The 20,456-nt window shown below is 33.9% G+C and overlaps 1 protein-coding gene across 3 annotated transcripts in view; it reads left to right on the top strand.

The window, feature by feature from the left end:
* Nucleotides 1-20,456, top strand: part of FUT9 (fucosyltransferase 9) — a 199,141-nt gene that overhangs the window by 101,613 nt on the left and 77,072 nt on the right. For 2 of the 3 annotated variants that reach the window (XM_082732121.1, XM_082732120.1), the window contains exon 3: nt 3,556-3,644. The gene's annotated coding sequence lies outside the window, so the exon portion shown is untranslated. Of the gene's footprint in view, nt 1-2,577; nt 2,615-3,555; nt 3,645-20,456 lie in introns of those variants that run through there. The other variant, XM_082732122.1, reaches the window with a different exon arrangement.

Genomic DNA, 20,456 nt, shown 5'->3' with positions numbered 1-20,456 from the left:
GTTACCAAGCTTCTGGATCTGGGCCAGACTCCAAATAATAGATTAATCCACGAGGTCTAGTCTTTCTATATAAAGGAGAACTAAAGGAATTTAGAAATCCTCTCTTTTTCTGGGCACTTGGGAGGTTCAGTCTGTTAAGTGCCCAGCTCTTGTTTTCAGTCAGGTCATGATCTCCAGGTTGTGGGATGGGGCCCCATGAAGGGCTCTGGCTAAACATTCTTTCCCCCCACCCCCGCTCTCTCCCTTCCCCCTCTGCCCCTCCCCCTGCTTACTCGTCCTCTCTCTCTCTTTCTCTCTCAAGTAAGTAAATAAATAAAATCTTTAAGAAAAAAAAAAAAAAAAACCTTTCTTTTTCAAGATTGCCTGACTTTAAGTCCTATGACAAAATGACCCTTTAAATGACAAACACTGGGACACCTAGGTGGCTCAGTTGGTTAAGCAGCTGCCTTAGGCCCAGGTCATGATCCCAGCGTCCTGGGATCCAGTCCCACATTGGGCTCCTTGCTCGGCAGGGAGCCTGCTTCTCCCTCTGCCTCTGCCTGCCATTCTATCTGCCTGTGCTCGCTCTCTCTCCCTCTCTCTCTCTGACAAAGAAATAAAATCTTAAAAAAAAAAAAAAGACAAACACTGAGGGTCTTATCTTACCTACCTCTATCCCATATCAAGCAGATGACTTGACTGCCCTAGAAGGAAAGACAAGTATATAGGAAAGCAAAAGAGAAAAACGTATATCATCACATGACTGACTTAGACAGAAATGTAGAGAATGGAACAGTACAATTGTTTCCCTGCAGGTAATTAAAAAAGAAAAAGAAAAAGAAAAAAAGAAAAGAAAACTTTATTTAGATAAAAATTTATCAACAAAAATGATAAGAATAACTCCATAATGTAAGTGTTATTTATTCAGCTAATTAAATCGTAGCTATAATTTGGGAAATACACACATGCATACACACAAATACACAACATATCCAAATCTGAGTTTCCAAGTAGATAACTCAGTCCATTTGTTGATTCTCATCATTTGCTCTCAATCAAGGTAGGATTTTAAATGTTTAATTTTGCTGACTTGCCAGCAAAGATAATTTTGAAAGCATCAGAAAAGATTTGGATGGTAAGAACAAAGCAAGAATGGCATTTGATGCTGAGGCAGAAAAATCATTAAAAAAAAAAATGGCACAGATGCTCTAGTGTCATAAAAGTCTGGAACCAGTTGAGATAGATACAAATGTCCCTTCTCTATTTTTTCTTAATTTATTAACTGTGTTGATCCTTTATGTCAAGATTTAAAACCAATGCATTACATATGTTATATGCAATAATTGCGTTTGGTTTTGCTCATCTAACAACTCTAAACCCAAGATATATATGGTTTCAACACAGAACATTGATCTACCTTACTAAATATTTCATTCATTTTTTCCAAATTGGTATTCAAATACTATTAAAAGTAGATATCTAGGCAGAATTATCTTTTAAACAGAGTCCAGGAAACCATGTACAAGTGAAGACATTTTTGAGTACACACTTTTAAATTAGGGCTGAATTTGACCCCAGTTACACCTTCCAGCTTCTTATATAGATGATTTGTTTGAATTATCAAAACCCAGTAAAATGAGGATAATAAAACCTACCTTAAAATATTGCTGTGATGGTTAAATGTTAATCAAACACACCTAAAAAATCTTCAACAGTTGTTACAAAATATAGGGAAGCTATTCATCTATTTTACAACTTCAAGAAGGAATAGTTAAGATTAAAGACAAGACAAAAATGCCAGTTCAGTACTCTATATTTTTATTACCTTTAATGGATTTGAATCCAATATTAAAGTGCCAATTGGGAAGGAGAATACCAGATTAGGGGGAAAATCATTTTTTCTATTAAACATCAGCCAATGTTATGTGTGTATCCAGAAAAAAATTTGACTGAAATTTGCTTTAAAATCTACTGACTTCAGGAAGAAAAAATGGATTAGGAATTTGGGAGACCTACAATGAGGACAAGATGGGCATGTGTGCGTACATGTGTGTGCACTCCACAGCACATGCATGTGTGGGTGTGTGTACATGTGTGTAGACGTGTGTGTACATGTACTGGGTATGGAATTCCTAACAACCACTTACTAATCTCTAAGTTTGAAAAGCTCAGTTCTACAGCAAAAAGACGTTTTTGACAGGGAATACATTCGTACCACACAGTTAAAGAAAAACTAAATCCTCTCTTTATTTGACTTTAAACTCCTCCATAGTTCCACTAGATTTGCTCTTGGTTGGGGTAATGTCAGTGGGTCAGCTTCCCACTTTGTATTAAATAGAATCTTCGTTCATTATAGAATAAAAAAATTCAATAAGGCTTGAAAGCATTTGCCTGCCTTTTATAGCCAATCATGTTTGTGGGCTCAGTCCATTTGAGCTGCTGTAACAAAGTATCGCAGACTAGGTAGCTGATAAACAGCAGAAATTTATTTTCCCCAGTTCTAGAGGCAGAGAAGTCCAGGATTGTGGTGCTGGCAGCTAGGATGAGAGCTTCCTGGTTCACGAATGGACATCTTTTCACTGTGTCCTCATGTGGTGAAGAGGGCAAGGACACTGTCTGGGTCCTCTTTATAAAGGTACTAATGCTATTCACCCCTCAGTACCATCATCATGGGCATTAGGATTTTAACATTTGCAGATGCCTGCCTGGCTGTGACTCTTGGTCGTGAGTTGGAGTCCCGCATTGGATTTGAAGCATACTTAAAATTTGGGAAAAAAAAAAAAGGATTTCAACACATAAATTGGGGGAGAATGCAAAAATTCAGACCATAGCAGCTGGCATATATCAACATGAAAATTCAAAAATATTTGGACAAATCATCTAATTATTTGGTCTTTGGTTTGTTAAGCATCCAGATAATTAGAAACATTCAGATCATTCAGTAACCTCTTTTTTAATTTTTGTTTTGTTTTGTTTTTGTGCTACATATACAACGTATTCTGTAGGTGGAAAACATAAAAAATAGAGATGATGAAATCTACCTTGGTTAACAAGATATAGTATTTCCTCAGAGTTTCAGTTATAGCATTCATTCTTTTTAATAATATTTCTTTTATGGGTTACCTCAGTGACTCAAGTCAGTTAAGCATCCAACTCTCGATTTCAGCTCATGTCATGATGTCAGGATTGTGAGATAGAGCCCTGGCTGACTCACTCAGTGCGGAGTCTGCTTGTCCCTCCCCTTCACTCTCTGTCCCTTCCCCTGCGTTCCCTCCACTTGCTCTTAACTGCTCATACTTAATGCTCTTGCTCTCTCTAAGATAAATAAATAAATAAAATCTTTAAAAAAATAATATTTCTCTTGTTACATATTCAAATGACTTACATGGTTCAATAGCATTTTTCTAAAACTTAAATAATAAATGTATATAAACAAAAGGCACTAAAGTATATAGAGAAAGATCTATGAGAAGTATATGATTTTCTTTTTAGTTTTCTTTTGGTTATTTAACTGCCTATATAGTACACCCAGTACATTTAATTAACATACTTTTTTCCCCCTTTCTTTCCTAACAGGCTTAGAATGCAATAATTCAAGAATTTTATAATACAGTGGAGTAGCTTAACAACTACGTATGTGCTTCCCATGATATGATCTCTGTATTGTAAGTATATATTTACTTTGATGCTGGCTTGATTGTGAGAGAAATGTGTTCAATTAGAACTTGTACATAACCTAGATTGTTTCAGAATTATTATACACTAAAACTCACCCAAAGTATAGAAAACTTGTAGAAGTTTATCTTATATGAAGAGCTATTCTGTGTTGTATCAAAGTTAAAGCTTAATATAATTATCTATTGCAGTAGAGTAATACACTTTTGAGGTTTAGTTATATTTTTAATAAATATTTTACCTAATACCGTAATATCTGCATACTATTTTTAATTTTCTATAATTAAAAAAAATATTGGACCTGCAAAATTTTATGTTGAAATACTAAAATCTTGAAATCATCTTTATAAAAATGTAATGTGTAATATCATTTTAAGGTCAGGCCCATTTCTTTATTAGTTACTTTTTCAAAAATGATTTTAGTTTTGGAAGACAATACTTACACTACTAAATCATGTGTGTGTGTGTGTGTGTGTGTGTGTGTGTGTAGTTTCTTTAATAAATTACATAAAAAGAAGAAAACTCATCTTTACGTGGTAAAGGAAACTCTTACTATTAATTTCACATTGCCAGAAAGCAAAGAAGGGAATGAAAGACTAGAATACTGTGCTGTTTTTGAGATCAGTACTAAGCTGAAAGTACTAACTCACAGGAGTGGGAAGAAAAGGAGGTAGCACAATACTTTTGCGCACGAGAAAATAAGCCAGAACTAGAGCCCTTCAGTAATTGAAAGTGTCCCCAAAATTTATGGCATGGTTAAGCCATCAGGTGATACTGTTCTTTGACAACACTTGATAAAGCCAGACCTGCAATATTCATCCTGCATCTTGCTATCCGTTCTCCCTTCTCTTTCCTTGTTGGGGTCCCTATCTGAGCATCTAACATCTGCCACAAGTGACTTGGAACTTAGTGATCCTTGATCTTTCTCTACAAAGGCAGGAGAATGAGGTGTGACTGATTATACTGTGGAGGCTGTAGTGATGGTAGATACATTATTAGCATGTCATTTCAGAACACTGAATGCTTTTTGACACAAAATATAATTTAATACACATTACATGGTTCTAAAGTAGTGCTAATTGATAAAGATAAAATGTGAGCCAAACATGTAATTTAAATGTTTCTTGTGGCCACATTTTTTAAGAGAAGAAAGAAGCAGGTAAATGGGATTTAATAATATATTCTATTAACCATATATGTTCAAAATAAAATCACTAATGTGATTGATGTAAAAAATATTGAGATCTTTTATGTCCTTTTTTTCACACTAAGTCTTTGAAATGCTGGTTGTACTTATAGGACATATCAATCAGAATATTACATTTTTATTGGATATTCTTGGTCTATACTTAGATTTCATAAAATTCATAGTTGGAAAAAAGTAGATTCACAAAGCCACGTTGCCCTACACATACTTGAAGTATTCCAATAACTAAATTGAATATCACTTTTTAAATTTAAATTAACTAAAATTCAAAGTGATTTCCTCAGTCACACTTGCCACCTTTTAAGTACTTGACAGTTCCATGTGGTTAATACCCACTATGTTGGACAGCTCTTGTGCAAAGAACTGTAGACATAAAGCCATAATTCTGCCACCTAATGAATTTTGTAGGTTGATGTCAGAACACGCCAATGAAGTGTATTACTTCAAAATTTTAATGAGAAAAACATGTCAAATCCTCAGTTCTGACTTAAAATGAAATTTTAACCACTCTCATCCTATCCATGAGAAATTATAGATAAGAAAATATACAAGGTCTAAACCTTAACTGTAATGCACATTGGAATTTGTTTTAAATTTGCTTCAGTGTAAATGCCCTGTTGTAACTAAATGAATTAGCTGATCACAGCCCTTCCCATTACAATGAATGAGTCAAAAGCAACAAGTAAAATTCTTAAAGATATCTCCATCAAATACACTGTTTAAAAATGAAAATGGAAGCTTCAGACTTATAAACCACATATCTGATAAAGGATTTGTATTCAGAAATTATAAAGAAATCCTAGAACTTAACAAAAAGGAAAGAAACAACCCAATTTAAAAATGGGTAAAAGATCTGAATTCCACTAAAAAGATGTATGAATGGCCAATAAACGTATGGGAAGATGTTCAACATCATTTGTCATTACGGGGATGCAAATTAAAACCACAGTTAGAAACCACTAGACACATATTAAAATGAATTAAAAAAATTTTAAAAATCTGGCAATGCTAAATGCCAGTGAGCTTGCAGAGCCCCGGGGACTCTCATTCATTGCTGATAGGATTTTAAAGTGGTACCAGAACTTTGGAAAATTGTGTGCCAGTGTTTTTGTAAACCTAAATATACACTTAACCATATGATTCAGCAATCCCATTCCTATATTACCAAGTGAATTTCAAATTATTTTTACACAGAATTCTATATTATGAATATTTATAGAAATTTTATCTGTAATTGCTAAGACATCAAAATAACCAAAATGTTCTTCAATTGGCAAATGGATGAACAAACTATAGTATATCTATACTGTGAAATACAACTGAACTATAAAAAAGAAAGAATTGTGGATTTATGCAATATCTTGGATGAATGTTAAATGTATTTTGCTAAGTGAAAGAAGAAAGAACCAAATGACCGAATACTATTGATTATATATATATACTAGAAAAAGAAAAATTTAGAAACAAGAAACATATCAGTGGTTGTCAGGGTTTGGGAGATATGAAAGAGTTGACTATAAAGTGATAGTGTGAGGATGTTTTGGGGGGTAATAGAACTGTTCTGCATGATACTGCAATTCTGGATGAGTGACTATGCACTCATTAAAACCTATAGAACTGTACACCACAGAGTGAGCTGTATAGTATGCAAGCTAAAAATAAGAAAACAATTGGATATTGACTGTGACAAATGAATCTAACCAAATTACAAAAGTTTTTCCATGGGGAAAATGATCTAGCCTAAGTAACTTAGGGAAACAGTCTTTTGATAGGACAAAGACTAAAATGAATAATGCTGAAGAGAAAATAACTGTACATAGACATTGTACACTCTTTGATAATTCTTCCCCAACATGAGTACAGGTGAGTAATTATGTAACCACTTTAAATGTATATTAGGGTGGGACACATAAATAAATAAATTGTTGATAATAGAAACTAGGTTCCTCATTGTCAGTGAAAGAAGTTTAAATAATCAAAGGGAAATAGCTAAAATTAACCTTGTAGTGCTAGGTTAGAGACATAGATATAATATGAACTATTTTTATTTTAATATACCTATTAATAGATACAAAAATAAATATGGATATGTGCGCATACATGGGTATACATACATACTATTTATTAGCTCTACCTACTGAAAAGTCCTAGAAGTAGTAACACCACAGAAGCAATGAACACATCTTATGCCCAGATTTTAGTTACTAAATACCATTCTCCAATTTAAAAAAGGAACCCAGGGGCACTTTGGTGGCTCAGCTGGTTAAGTGTCTGACTTCAGCTCAGGTCATAATCCTGGAGTACTGTAGTCTACATGTTCCTGTCCCCCAGCACCTCCCCCTGTATATGCTTGCTCTCTTGCTCTCTCTCTCAAATGAATAAAACCTTAAAATTTAAAAAAAAAAAAAAAAAAGGAATCCAGGCCATCAGGAAAAATGGCTGATTTGAGAAATATGGAAGGAAAAATGTAGTTAAAACTCAAGTAACTTCTAGTGTCAGAAAGTAAAAAAGTGCCAAAAAAGTCATTAGGGCATGTCAAAAGGACATGGGAGCCAACCAAAAAGAGTTCCCAGTGACCAAAAGTGGCTGCCCTTTGTGCAAGAAAATAATGATTCTATTAGGCTATAACCTAGCAACTGAAATAAATATTGATGAATTCACACTGATACAAATAAATGGTTAAAGAGAAAGAAAAATAACAGAGAAAGTAAAAATCATCTTTACAGAAGAATTCCAAATAATATACATAAACACCTCACCCACCTCCTAGGAGGCAAAGCTTAATTCCTCTTCCTTTGAGTGTGAGCTAGACTCCATGCCTCAGAGAGTATAGAAGTGTGGGGCAAAGGTATTTTTTCCATGGAGAAATGTGGCAGATACCACTTTCATTGAGTGATCAAGCTTAACATCTCCAAAATAAGTTATGATGACCTCCTGTACTCTCCTGTGATTTTATGAGTACACTTCATTTCTGTTCTATTCTTTCCACAAACCCAGAGCTCCATTGTAATCTTGAAAGAAATATGAGGCAAAGTCAAATAGAAGCATGTGCTACAAAATATGTTATCAGTATTCTTCACAAGTTTCAAGATCATGAAAGACTGAGAAACACAGCTAGAGAGATGAGACATTATGACTTAATGCAATGTGGCACCCTGGATTTGGTCTTTAAACAGAAAAGAGGCATCAGTGGGAAAACTGGTGAAATCTGAATAAAACCTGTAGCCTAATTAATACTATTTTGCCAATGTTCTTTGCTTTGACAAATGTACCATCATTTTTGATAGTGGAACAAGCTGGTGAAAGGAGTTCTCTGTACATCCTGGCAACTTTTCTATAAGTTGTTATATTATTTATAGATATATTAGTAATACTTCTATTACATATACATATAGATTTTTTACATGCCTATAAATCATTATTATAAATTACTATTATAAAGATCTTTGAATATGAATTATAAGTTTTTAATACTTGGTCAATGATAAATCTACTTTTAGAAAGAGTCTTCTCTAATGCAATCTAATCCTTTCTACCCTAGCAATAAGCACATCTTGCCATTTTTGTGTATGTACTCTAAGTTATTAAGAACCCCTTCTCCTTATTTGCCATAAAAGTATTCTTTCATTACTTAAAATTTGAGAATTATGAGTTTTTCAATGTATTCATATTTTTAACAATTCATATTACTTACCAAACTGTCCAAAATAATGGTTGTTTTAATTTATAATTTATAATGAAATTTAATTAAAATTAAATTTGGCCCTTGACTCCATATTATTTGGCAATGCAGCCTTACTGTTCACATAGGCATAGCAACTTGACGGTCATTATAGCTGGCTATAGTTTTTACTGTATAAATGGACATATGTTTGGACATAGAAAATCCATAAATGGCCAAAATAACTATTGTGCCTTTTTAAAATGGAATACTTAAAGGCTTGTTTACCTTATCTAATAAAATAGTATTGTATCACAAGACCAAAATCCCCTTATTGTTTTTAAGTTTAAAGGTTTCTTTATACACACATGACATTTCAGCCTTACAGTGAGTATGCAAAGTAGGAAATTCAAATAACATTCTTTAGTTATAAACGGGAAAAGAAGGAAGTCTCTGCCAGGCTAAGTGACTTGCCTAGAAGCAGGCAGGTTGTGAAGGGTTGAACATCTTTGTACAGCACACCTGGCTTACCTCTGAATCCTTCTCCTTTGTATCACTATATGGACATATTCTTATTTGTTAGAGTATATTCTTGTTTTTCTTAACTTTAGAGATATCCAAGCTCTTTTCCTTAATTTAAAACAAATTTTAACAAATTGTACACCACTAAAAGAAAAAATATTATTCACATTTAAAGCAAAAAATTCCACCTGAAATATCTATTTTCTGTTGAACTTCAAAATCCAATCTAGATTACTAGCTTGGAAATCACTATTGCTAATTTATTTATATTATATAAAAGTATGCTTTCACTCTAAGGAAATCTAGTGAATGAGAACCAAAGAAAAAAAAATCACAAAATAGGTTAACTGAAAATGATTTTTTATTATAAATAATAATTATAAAATTAATTATAACATAATCATTTGTCTCACAAAAGCATTTATTATGACTTTTCTTAGATAACAATCTTCCCTGCTACAATTCTGTTCAGTTTATACATAGTATTTCAGAAGAAATAAATTTTATGAAGCAAAGCAGACCTACGCATGGACATTGTGATCCCTGCCTTTAGTATTTTAGTATTTTAGATCCTTGCCTTTAGTCTTTACATCGCTATCCCTATATGCTGCAGTTTCTCGGAGTGATCTGATAATCCATAGGCAGTTTTAATATGGGAAAAATTTATAGCATACTCTCACTTGTCAATAAATCAAGCTTTCTCCCTATTGCTTTCCAATCACAATACCAACTTCTAAGGGAACTTGTTTTATTAGGTAATTTGAAAATACTTTATTAGGCTATTTGAAAAGCTCTTGAATAAAAGAGGATGACAAACAATAAAAGAAGATACATTGGTAGGAAAAAAAAAAAAACCTATACCTTCAAATAATAGTATACTAGGTACAGAAGACATGTGCAAAATCAAACTAATCCATCCTCTGTGTAAATCCCATTTGGTAGCTCTTAGAATACATAAATATACATTGAAAAGAAGATTACAAATCTGCTTCTACCATATCTGAATGCTTAGAGCTCTCAATGTTTTCTTTTTTCTAATCTGAACTCCTTCTACCATCATAAAAGCCTATTGCATTTTTGTTTTTATTGTTCAAGAAGTTATTCGGAAAGGTTTTTTTAATAAGACCTCTCTCTTTTGTACTAAGCCTTCCTACTGTACTGTTTGGTGAATAATGTGTGCTTAAAAATATTTATAGTGTTGAATTTTAAATAAAATACCATAGAGCACATTTTTCATTCAAGGAAACTAAGCTTAAGATGTCAGAGAGTAACCGGGGTAGCATGAGTGGAACCATAGGTGTGATTGGCTCCAGAGTCCTGGTGTTTGTGTTGACCATTCTATATGCAAACACTTATATGATTCTAGCAGATGTAGGGTAGACTATAGATAGCCAGATGCACTCATGGAGGGATGGTGGAAGATGGATGGATGGAAAGACAGACAACTGCTCTATTATGGTTCCCTGGTATCTCCCATACAACAAATAATATTTTATCCAAAGGTAGAAAACATGTTAAAGGGAATTGGGAAAGTAGTTGATAGAGAATTCCACAGAACTTGGATAATAATAATAATTTGGAGAAAACTGAGGATACAATACTTGCACCTTCTGTGCCCAGGAAAACTTACTGCTTTATTTTGGTTACTCCAAAAAAGTCCATATTTTACCTTAGTAGTATGGTCAGATCAGTGCCTATGGAAGACTGTACCTATAATAATGGCTACTTTACATTCTTTCCTTATCCCTTTAATGATATATCTTTATTTTGAATATGTAGATATAAGCAGCTCTAAGACTATACTTCAAATTATATGCTCTAGGGGAAGAATTAGTAGACAAAGATGTTTGGAAAGTCAGAATTTATTATTGTCAAGTTGGTCTTAAAATTTTATTTTTAGTGACAATGATTTCCCTGTAGCTACACTATGAACAGAAAACACTTTACAGTGAACCAAGTCCTCTAGGAAAAAATAATGTGGTGTGAATATTTATGTAAGTAAGTGCTTAGAAGAAGTAGGAAGAGATAAACATAACCTAAACTTTTATTTAAAACCATGCGTAGTAGCCCTGTGAGATTTCTAGCTATTCTTATAAAATAAATTACCACTCTAGGGATCCTGGGTGGCTGAGTGGGTTAGCCGCTGCCTTCGGCTCAGGTCATGATCCCATGGTCCTGGAATCAAGTCCCGCATCAGGCTTCTTGCTCAGCAGGGAGACTGCTTCTCTCTCTGCCTCTGCCTGCTTGTTTTTTCTCTCTCTCTCTCTCTGAAAAATAAATAAATAAAATATTTTAAAAAGTAAATAAATAAATAAATTGCCATTCTATAGATTTTCCAGTCCAATTTTAATTGTTTTCAACTATCTCTATTTGGTTTTCTCTTCTTTTCAGTATATCTTCCTATCAAGAAATTGATCTTTCATTTTTTTATGTCTCAGAACTTTTTCAAATTCATATTATTTTTGTACTTGAAAAAGTAAGATGTTAATTTAAAATTTGTGACTTTAAATCAATGTCATTTATACCAAAAAAAGTGAATATAGTGATTTCTCCATTCCTTTGTTGGAATATCATGATATGTCTCAAAATAAATCTGTATTGCTGCAGGCATATGCTCCCTTGGTTTTATGGATGCACAATATCAAATCTTCATTATGTTCAGAGCAGAGGTTGAAAATGGAGAGCTGCTGTCCATGACAAAGTGAGGGGAATTCATCAGTAAATCTTCAGGGAGGAGAAGATGAACAATGTGTTGGATGGCCCAAAGAGTTTTAGGAGAGTGATGATGTGTCTTCAATATTAACTTTCATACTCTGCTATAGTATAACACCTCTCCATCTAAAACTTCAGAAACACCTGCTTACTATGCCTCATTTATGGCAAATAAGACATGAGTAGAATTTTTAAATTTCTGAGGTATGAAGTGAGAGAACTAAATAATCAGGAGTTGATAAGAACCTTGTAATTCTCAGAAAATCTTTTGGGACATTGGAATTTCCATAGAATATGGGAAGGTTGGCTAGGAACTTCAAATATAGAAACCACAATTTATAGATAGGTTACTTTTGTTATTACATAAATATTTAAACAATATTATTTTAAAAAATTCAATAAAAATGTATTTCACCCAGAATCCAACCACCCCATAGTTATTAGTCTATGTTTCTTTTTATTCCCAATTCATATTTACACATAATTTTACGTGGTATAATTATAATTTTGTGTTTCGATTTTGGGCTCAACCCCAAATCCTAACCACTTTAACATACATAATAATTATTTTATAGGTATCCTTATAATGACTGTTTACTTAGTTCTTTTCTTTTTTAAAAATTACTTTTATTTTTTTTTCAGTGTTCCAAAATTCATTGTTTATGCACCACAGTCAGTGCTCCATGCAATACATTCCCTCCATAATACCACCAGGCTCATCTAAACCATCTTCTCCCCTCCAAAACCCTTGGTTTGTTTCTCAGAGTCACAGTCTCTCATGGTTTGTCTCCCCCTTGATTTCCCCCAACTCACTTCTCCTCTCCATATCCCAAAGTTTTCCATGTTATTCCTTATGCTCCACAAGTAAGTGAAACCATATGATAATTGACACTCTCTGCTTGACTTATTTCACTCAACATAATCTTTTTCAGTCCTGTCTATGTTGATACAAAGGTTGGGTAGTCATCCTTTCCAATGGATAATACTCTGATGGCATAATATTCCATTGTATATATAGACCACATCTTCCTTATCTGTTCATCTGTTGAAGGTCATCTTGGTTCTTTCAATAGTTTGGTGACTGTGGCCACTACTGCTATGAACATTGGGATAAAGATGGCCCTTTTCATTACATCTGTATCTTTGGGGTAAATACCCAGTTGTGCAATTACAGGATCATATGGTAGCTCTATTTTTAATTTCTTAAGGAATCTCCACATTGTATTTGAAATGTGGCTGCATCATATTGCATTCCCACCAACAGTATAAGAGTGTTCCCCTTTCTCCACATCCTCCCCAACACAGGTTGTTTACTGTCTTCTTAACTTTGGCCATTCTAACTGGTGTAAGGTGGTATCTCAATGTGGTTTTAATTTGAATCTCCCTGATGGCTAATGATGATGAACATTTTTTCATGTGTCTGTTTGCTATTTGTATGTCTTCTTTGGAGAAGTGTCTGTTCATGTCCTTTGCCCATTTTTTGATGTGACTATCTGTTTTGTGTGTGTTGAGTTTGAGGAGTTCTTTATAGATCTTGGATATCACCCCCTTTTCTGTAGTGTCATTGGCACTTATTCCATGTCTCTTTCTTTTATTGATTGTTTCCTTTGCTGTGCAGAAAATCTTGATGAAGTTCCAAAAGTTCATTTTTGCTTTTGTTTCCTTTGCCTTTGGAAACTATCTTGAAAGAAGTTGCTGTGGCTGATGTAGAAGAGGTTACTGCCTATGTTCTCCTCTAGGATTTTGATAGATTCCTGCCTCATGTTGAGATCTTTTATCCATTTCGAGTTTATCTTTGTGTATGGCATAAGAGATCTGTTGAGTTTCATTCTTTTACACATAGTTGTCCAATTTTCCCAGCACCATTTATTGAAGAGACTATCTTTTCTCCACTGTATAATTTTTCCTGCTTTGTTGAAGATTATTTGACCATAGAGTCGAGGGTTCCTATCTGGACTCTCTACTCTGTTATTGGTCTATGTGTCTGTTTTTGTGCCAGTACCATGCTGTCTTAGTGATCACAGTTTTGTAATAAAGCTTGAAATCAGGCAACGTGATGCCCCCAGTATCGTTTTCCTTCTTCAACATTTCCATAGCAATTTGGGGTCTCTTCTGGTTCCATAAAAATTTTAGGACTGTTTGTTCCAGCTCTTTGAAAAATGATGGTGGAATTTTGATCAGGATGGCATTGAAAATATAGATTGCTCTAGGCAGTATAGACATTTTAACAGTGTTTAATTCTTCCGCTCCATGAGCATAAAATGCTTCTCCAACTTTTGCATATTCTTCAACTTCTTTCTACTTAGTTCTTTTCTTATCTTTGATATTTGGATGTTCATGGGTTTTCATATATACAAACAACAGTTTAGTATAAACTTTTAACAAATATTTTTGTCCTTATTTTGGATCATTTTCTCTTGTGGAGGAAGTAGATTCTGACTTAAGAGTCAGTCTCTAGATATTTGGAGTATAACTAGGTATATGGCTGTGAAAAATGGTCTCAAACTTTCTAAGCTTTGTTTTTATTAAATGCAAAATGGAAATAAAAATAGGACTTACACTGTAGATTGTTGGAAGAATTAAATGCAAAAATGTATAGCAAAGATTACCCAGTGTCTGAGCAAATTTCTAGAAATTAAACTATTGGGGATAAGGACATGATTTTCTATATTCTTCCCAAAAGTCTTGCACAAATTTTTAACTTTCAGAGTATCCAGCTGCTGATAGGATGAAAACTGACCCTTAATATCTTAAACAAAACACCACACTCCTGAATTTATTGCTAACTTAAGGAAGGGAGAACTACACTTCTCAGAGCAGAGAAGTCTGCTGATACTATACAGGGTTTGGGTTTAAAGTAGAATTCAGGGATTAGCAGGCTTCCAGAGGAATTAGTGCATCGCTGTTATTTGTAGGAACATGGTTTCTTCGGTAAGAATGTCATTGATTAACTGACTTTCATAAGTGTATTCTTCAAAGTGAGTCTTTTTCCAGATCAACTTTCAGAATTTAGGATTGTTACCAATTAGTTCATTTGCAAACGCGTGTTCACCCAGGTACATTGCCATGAATTGATCAAATTTGTGTAAAATCAGTTCATATGATTTTGAGAACTGTCAATAACTGATTAAGCTGGCTCAAAACCAGTTCTGATAGTTACTTGCTACCACAGCTGCAGAAACTCGGCCATTGTTGAAGAGTGTGGGAGCATTTTATTCTCAAGCTGTATTTGAAATACCATATCGGGAAAAAATTTCCTGAGGAAAATGATGAAGGATGTCAAGAAGCACTCTCAGTAAGGAAGACTAGGAAAAAACTACAAGTTTGCACTTAATGCAGTCTTCTGATTGACAAGTACTACATCAGTATCACACAGTGACATAAATGGAGAAGGTTAATACCCACTGAATAGACAAGGGAAACTCAGATGGAAGTTTATATAAGTTAATAAAAAGTTCTCAAAGAAAACTTACTTCCTATTTCACTATCAAAAAAAAAACCATAAAATTTTACATTTTGGTGGGGGTTATAAGTGTCTTTTATTAACCTTTTTAGATCACAGAGCTGCTTTTCTTCAAAGAAAGATCAGAGTATCTGATCTCTGTTTTGTTTTTTGTATCATTTCTCTCTCCTTTTTAATATAAACTGCGCTGTTACTTTCTGGTATTTCACTGTAGAATAGTTTCCATTTCCCTCAGAAAGTTGCCCCTGCCAGTTCCAAAATCCCTTTTTGGCTCTCATCCTCCTAAATTTCCTTCTCCATTGTTAACAATTGTGAACACTTCTTTCTTTAATTGATGTTCAGATTCTGAAATATTGGAGTCTCTTGTTTTTTCTTCCACCCCCTTCTGTTCTAACATGCAAAACTAAATCTCTTCCTTTTCTGGGCCAGACCTTTCCAAAAAGATCTAAGATTTATTTTATTCTCTCACTCTGTCTCTCTCTCTCTCTCTTTCTTTCTCTCTCTCTCTCTCTCTCTCTATGTCTCTCTCCCTTTCCTGAGAAGTATCTTCGTAGGTTAGGTGCAGGGTAGCTCATTGCAGATGATGCCTTTGTCTTCCATTCTGCCACTCTTCTACAACCTATTCCTTCACAGTCAACAGATGGCCTATTCCACCTTGATATCATTAAAAGGAGCTTGTACTCTGGGGTCAAACAGAAGAGTAAGAAATTCCCATTTCTTCTATTTATTGGGTGCTGTGACCTTATGTGAGTCATTAAGTTCTATGCATATTTCTTTATCTGGAAAATGTGAATTTGAGTACACAGGATGGCTATGGTGATGTGATAAAATCACATATAAGAAGTACCTAGCACACTGACTCTACCCAGGAGGAATACATAAAAAATGCATCTTCTTATTTGTGTTCATTTCTCATCACTTACTGCATTGACTCTTCCTCAGAATTGTATAACCAAAAGACCCAGGAGACCCATTGTCAAAAGCCTAGTGTCTTTGTCTGTAAGGATATTGGAAAATTTATCTAATTTTACTCATTTAGAAAGAGTAATAATTCTCTATCTTAGCTTCATTGTAAGGATGACAAATTGAAGTGTGATAATGACTTATAAAACTACTTATAAGTATAATAATAACAATAACTGTTAGCATTTTTTTCATTTGGCAACACAAGGTATTGTGTTGGTACTTAATTTATGTATATATGCGAGCTCAATCATTACAATCACCTACCAGAGAGTGAATATTCTTTCTAATATATATGTAAGGGAATTGCAGCTCAGAAAGATGAAGTCATTGGGCCAAATGTACATATTTAAGAGGGAGCAGAGCTGAACTGAGGTACTCTGAATATTTACTCTTATCCTTAGAGCACTATGAAAATCTGAGGGGTCACAGTTGCATTCAGTCAGTGTCCTTTCACTAAAATGGTCCTTGGCCCATTACTTGAATTGTGTCCCATCACTACCTAGCCCCCTTTAAAGGCTCCTGTTAATTCCTCTAAAGATGTTTTGGAGTTAGATTCTGTTTGAGGTTATAGCTACTTTGTTTCTCATATCATTAATTCCCTTTTGTAATCTCATGGCTGTGACCTATGGAAGTGCTATAGGAGATTTGAAAAAGGAAAGGAAGGGGAGAAAGAAGGAAGGTAGGGAAGAAAGAAGGGCAGGAAAGAGGAGGTAGTGAAGAGGGGAGGGAGAGAGGGAGGATGGGAGAGTAAACATACAGAGGTGGTGCTCCCTCTCAGGAATGCACTTAAGCTTTTCAGGGTGAAGGTTAACCCGAGCTCAAGCTCCTTTTCCCTCCTATGCCATGCTGTTGTCAGTATAGTCTGTCCTCTTCTATCTCCACCAGTGCTTAAGCTTCTCTCATGTCTCTGCCCCCAGGTACAGATAAAAACTGTGCTGCAACCTTTGAACATTATTGTTTGCTTCCCTAAAGTTCTGAGTTTTTGAAAGTGCTCACTGAAATAAGGAGAGAATATTTATATGCATACCACCCTGATGCTGTTCTGTAGATCCAGGACACATTGAAAATTGTCAATTATACACAGTGAGTTAGGTTTCAGTGCATTTCAAAGCAAAGAGTTCTCTTGACTCTATTCTCAACTAGGAAATTGAGTGTGGTCTCTATATACACACATTTCTAATTCCAATCTGCATTGAATTCATGTTATTTGCTCTTATAAGCATGTTTATTTGATCTAGATGAATTCCATGGAGACAGAGGCAATGCCGTTTCTGTACTCTTTAACTTTCTTGTTGGAACATGGCCAGGCAGTGAATGAGAAATATAAACTGGTGATTAAAACAGAAATGAACAATCATCTGTAATAATATTAAATAGTTGAACAGAGAATTTAAATCTAAAGGTCAATGCTTATTAACCTAAACAATAATTCTTAAAACACCATTTTTATGAATAGTTTCAGATTATTATTTAGCCTGAGAGGTAGTAATTTCTTTTGCTAAAAACTAGTTTTTCTTCAAGTAATTGTAAAAGACTTCATAAGACAAATCGAAGATCAATGGATTAGGCAAGTAATAGGCTCAACTACATAATTATCAAAATCTTTAAAGTAACAACAACAGACACTATAGACAAAGTAAATGCTTTTTAATTAAAAAATTTGGGAGGTATTTGCCAAAATCATATTAGACAAAGACCTAATTTTGTGAAATGTGAAAAGTGCCCTATAAAGAATTTTAATTAAATTACAAGAAGAACACAATAAAAGGGGCAAATAAAATATGAACAGTCATTTCATAAAATCAGAAACGAAAATGATCCACAAATAAAGGAAGTGAAGTCCAATCTTACTAAATAATAAGCAGGGAAATGCAATATCTGTGCTTTTATGGGATATTTTTTCATTGGTTTAATATTGTATGGTTCATATATTCATTGCCAATCATTAGAAGAAGGCTAAAATATATAATAGTATATGCTTACCAATCAATATTAAGCAACCATTGAAAATAACTTGATAAATATATAAAGACAGAACAGGTATCAAAACTATGCAGTACAAAAAGCAAGTCTTAGAAAAAAATAAGTATGATGACCTCAGTTACCTAAAAAAATGCATGTACTATGCATATAGAAATATACCAATATGTATAAGGTTAATGAAAAAATTCTAGAAGGATATATGCCAAACCAAAACAAAAGTGGTTATCTCTAGGACAGGAGAGAGGGTTAAGTGGAAAAATTAGATTGGGTGCTAATATTTACTGTATATTCCTGAATTGTTTAAATTGTAATAACAAAATACATTATTATAATACTTATACACTTTTTATAAATTAGACAAATATAGACACTACATAGTAAAATGTTTTCAGAGAAAATTTATTGGTGAATTATTAGTTCATTAATAATAGTGTTCTCAAGAGTTGATTTTTTATATTTCTCTTTTTTCTGCAATTAAGCTTTTGTTATGTATTTTTTTAATCATACTGGTAGGGCTAACTTTGCCTAGAATCAAGTATTTTTGGTAAATTAGAATCACTTGGTAAAAAAAAATCAGAACCTCCTCAATAATACCACACTGCAGAGTGGGAGAGGTAGTGAGAATCTCAATCAACATGTTTGTTGGAAGGCCAATTTCTGACCTTTGTATTTGAAAAATATATTTTTTTAACAAAGAATAAAAAAAATTAAAATTAGGTTTTCTCTCCTGGAAGAGAAAATCTTGTTGGGTAATCTTATAAAACATTTAAAGAGACTTACTCTGTACCCATGTAGGTTCAGCACTTGTATTAAATAAGATGGAAGGAACATAGAACCTGGGGTGGATACAAATGTCTCAGTAGAAATGTGTGGCATACACCACCAATTACATGTCCTCCCTACCATCCACCTTAAGTGGCTCAGTAACACAATTTCTGAGTCTCCATGGGTTGCTTGAAAAACTTAATAGACCTCTATTCTTTTGTGAAAATACCTCGCAAAAAAGGGAAGAAATGGAGGAAGAAATGTTGTAGATTCCCTTCAATGAATGAACCTGAGTGAAACTTTCAGTCACTTCAATTGTTGCGTTACTAATATCCAACCTGGCTCTACATATTCCTTCTCAAATGGTATGGAAATAATTCTTATTTTTCCATAAGGGTGAGGCACTAAAATATTTTTCTTCTACATAATTTAAACTGAACTGCATATACATGTTTTCATACTTAGTATAAGGATAGAACAGTTGTTCATTATCCTTCTAACCCATTCAAAAACTATCTCTTCCGTAGTCAGAAGAAACTCTTGGAACTTTGGCTTTCTTATCATTGTGACAAGGTAACCTTGTTGCTTGTTATTTTATAGCCATTTCTGGAATTTTCTATTTTAGAAGTTCTTTGAAATTTAACATGTTTCCCCTGTCTCTTTTCAAGGTATTGAGATAACATAGTGATTATTTCTGCTTGTAAAACTGATTGAATAATAGCACCAACCTCATTGCCCTTATTTGAGAATTGTAAGAGATGATGTGATGATGTATGTTAGTGCAAGTCTCAGTACCTAGATTACATGGAGCCCTTAATAAATATGAGCAGCTAGTGTTTTTTTGTTCTTCTGTGAATCCCTATTTTCTCTTTTATTCTAAAATATCACTACAAACTGCTATACTTTGCTTCTTTTCTAACTTAAATCTGATGTTGTTTCAATTACATACCAACCACCTGTGTGAAGAAAAGTTAAAACAAAATAAAACAAAAATAGAACATATCAAGACTATTTCCAAAAATTCAGCTACCCAGCATTGCACAAATAACACTTGAAAGGATGGCTTGATTTTCCTCACTTCAATGTCTTTTTTCTTTCCTTCTTTTCCATATCTACATTTTAAGTGACTGCTTGCAGTAACTAGTGAAGTTGTGCAGACTACAAGTATGGTGATGTCATACCCCCCCCCTTACACACAAATAAATCCTTTGTTTCAGATCACTGTTGAAGTTAATCATAATTCTTTAACTGAGAGGAGAAATCAGGCATTTGCTCCAAATTATCTGGAAAGGATGCTCTATCAAGACAGCTTATTTCTCATTCTACTGCTTCTCACCTTTAGAGGAGGAATGTGCTTGTTTAGTAACCTTAGATTGGCCAGGGAATCCCAGCTTTCACACATCTATTCCATGATTCCTCTAGGAGTCAATCCACAAATCCCCCAAAGAAATCAAGATGGAGCAAAGGTTTCCCATTCAGAATTCCCATTCTGGTTTCAGATAGTACAGAAACCAGAAGTAGTC

The sequence above is a fragment of the Mustela nivalis genome, assembly GCF_964662115.1.
Source record: "Mustela nivalis genome assembly, chromosome: 5".
NCBI lineage: Eukaryota > Metazoa > Chordata > Mammalia > Carnivora > Mustelidae > Mustela > Mustela nivalis.
The sequence above is the reverse complement of the archived record's forward strand: the minus strand, read 5'-3'. Positions and strand labels throughout refer to the sequence as shown.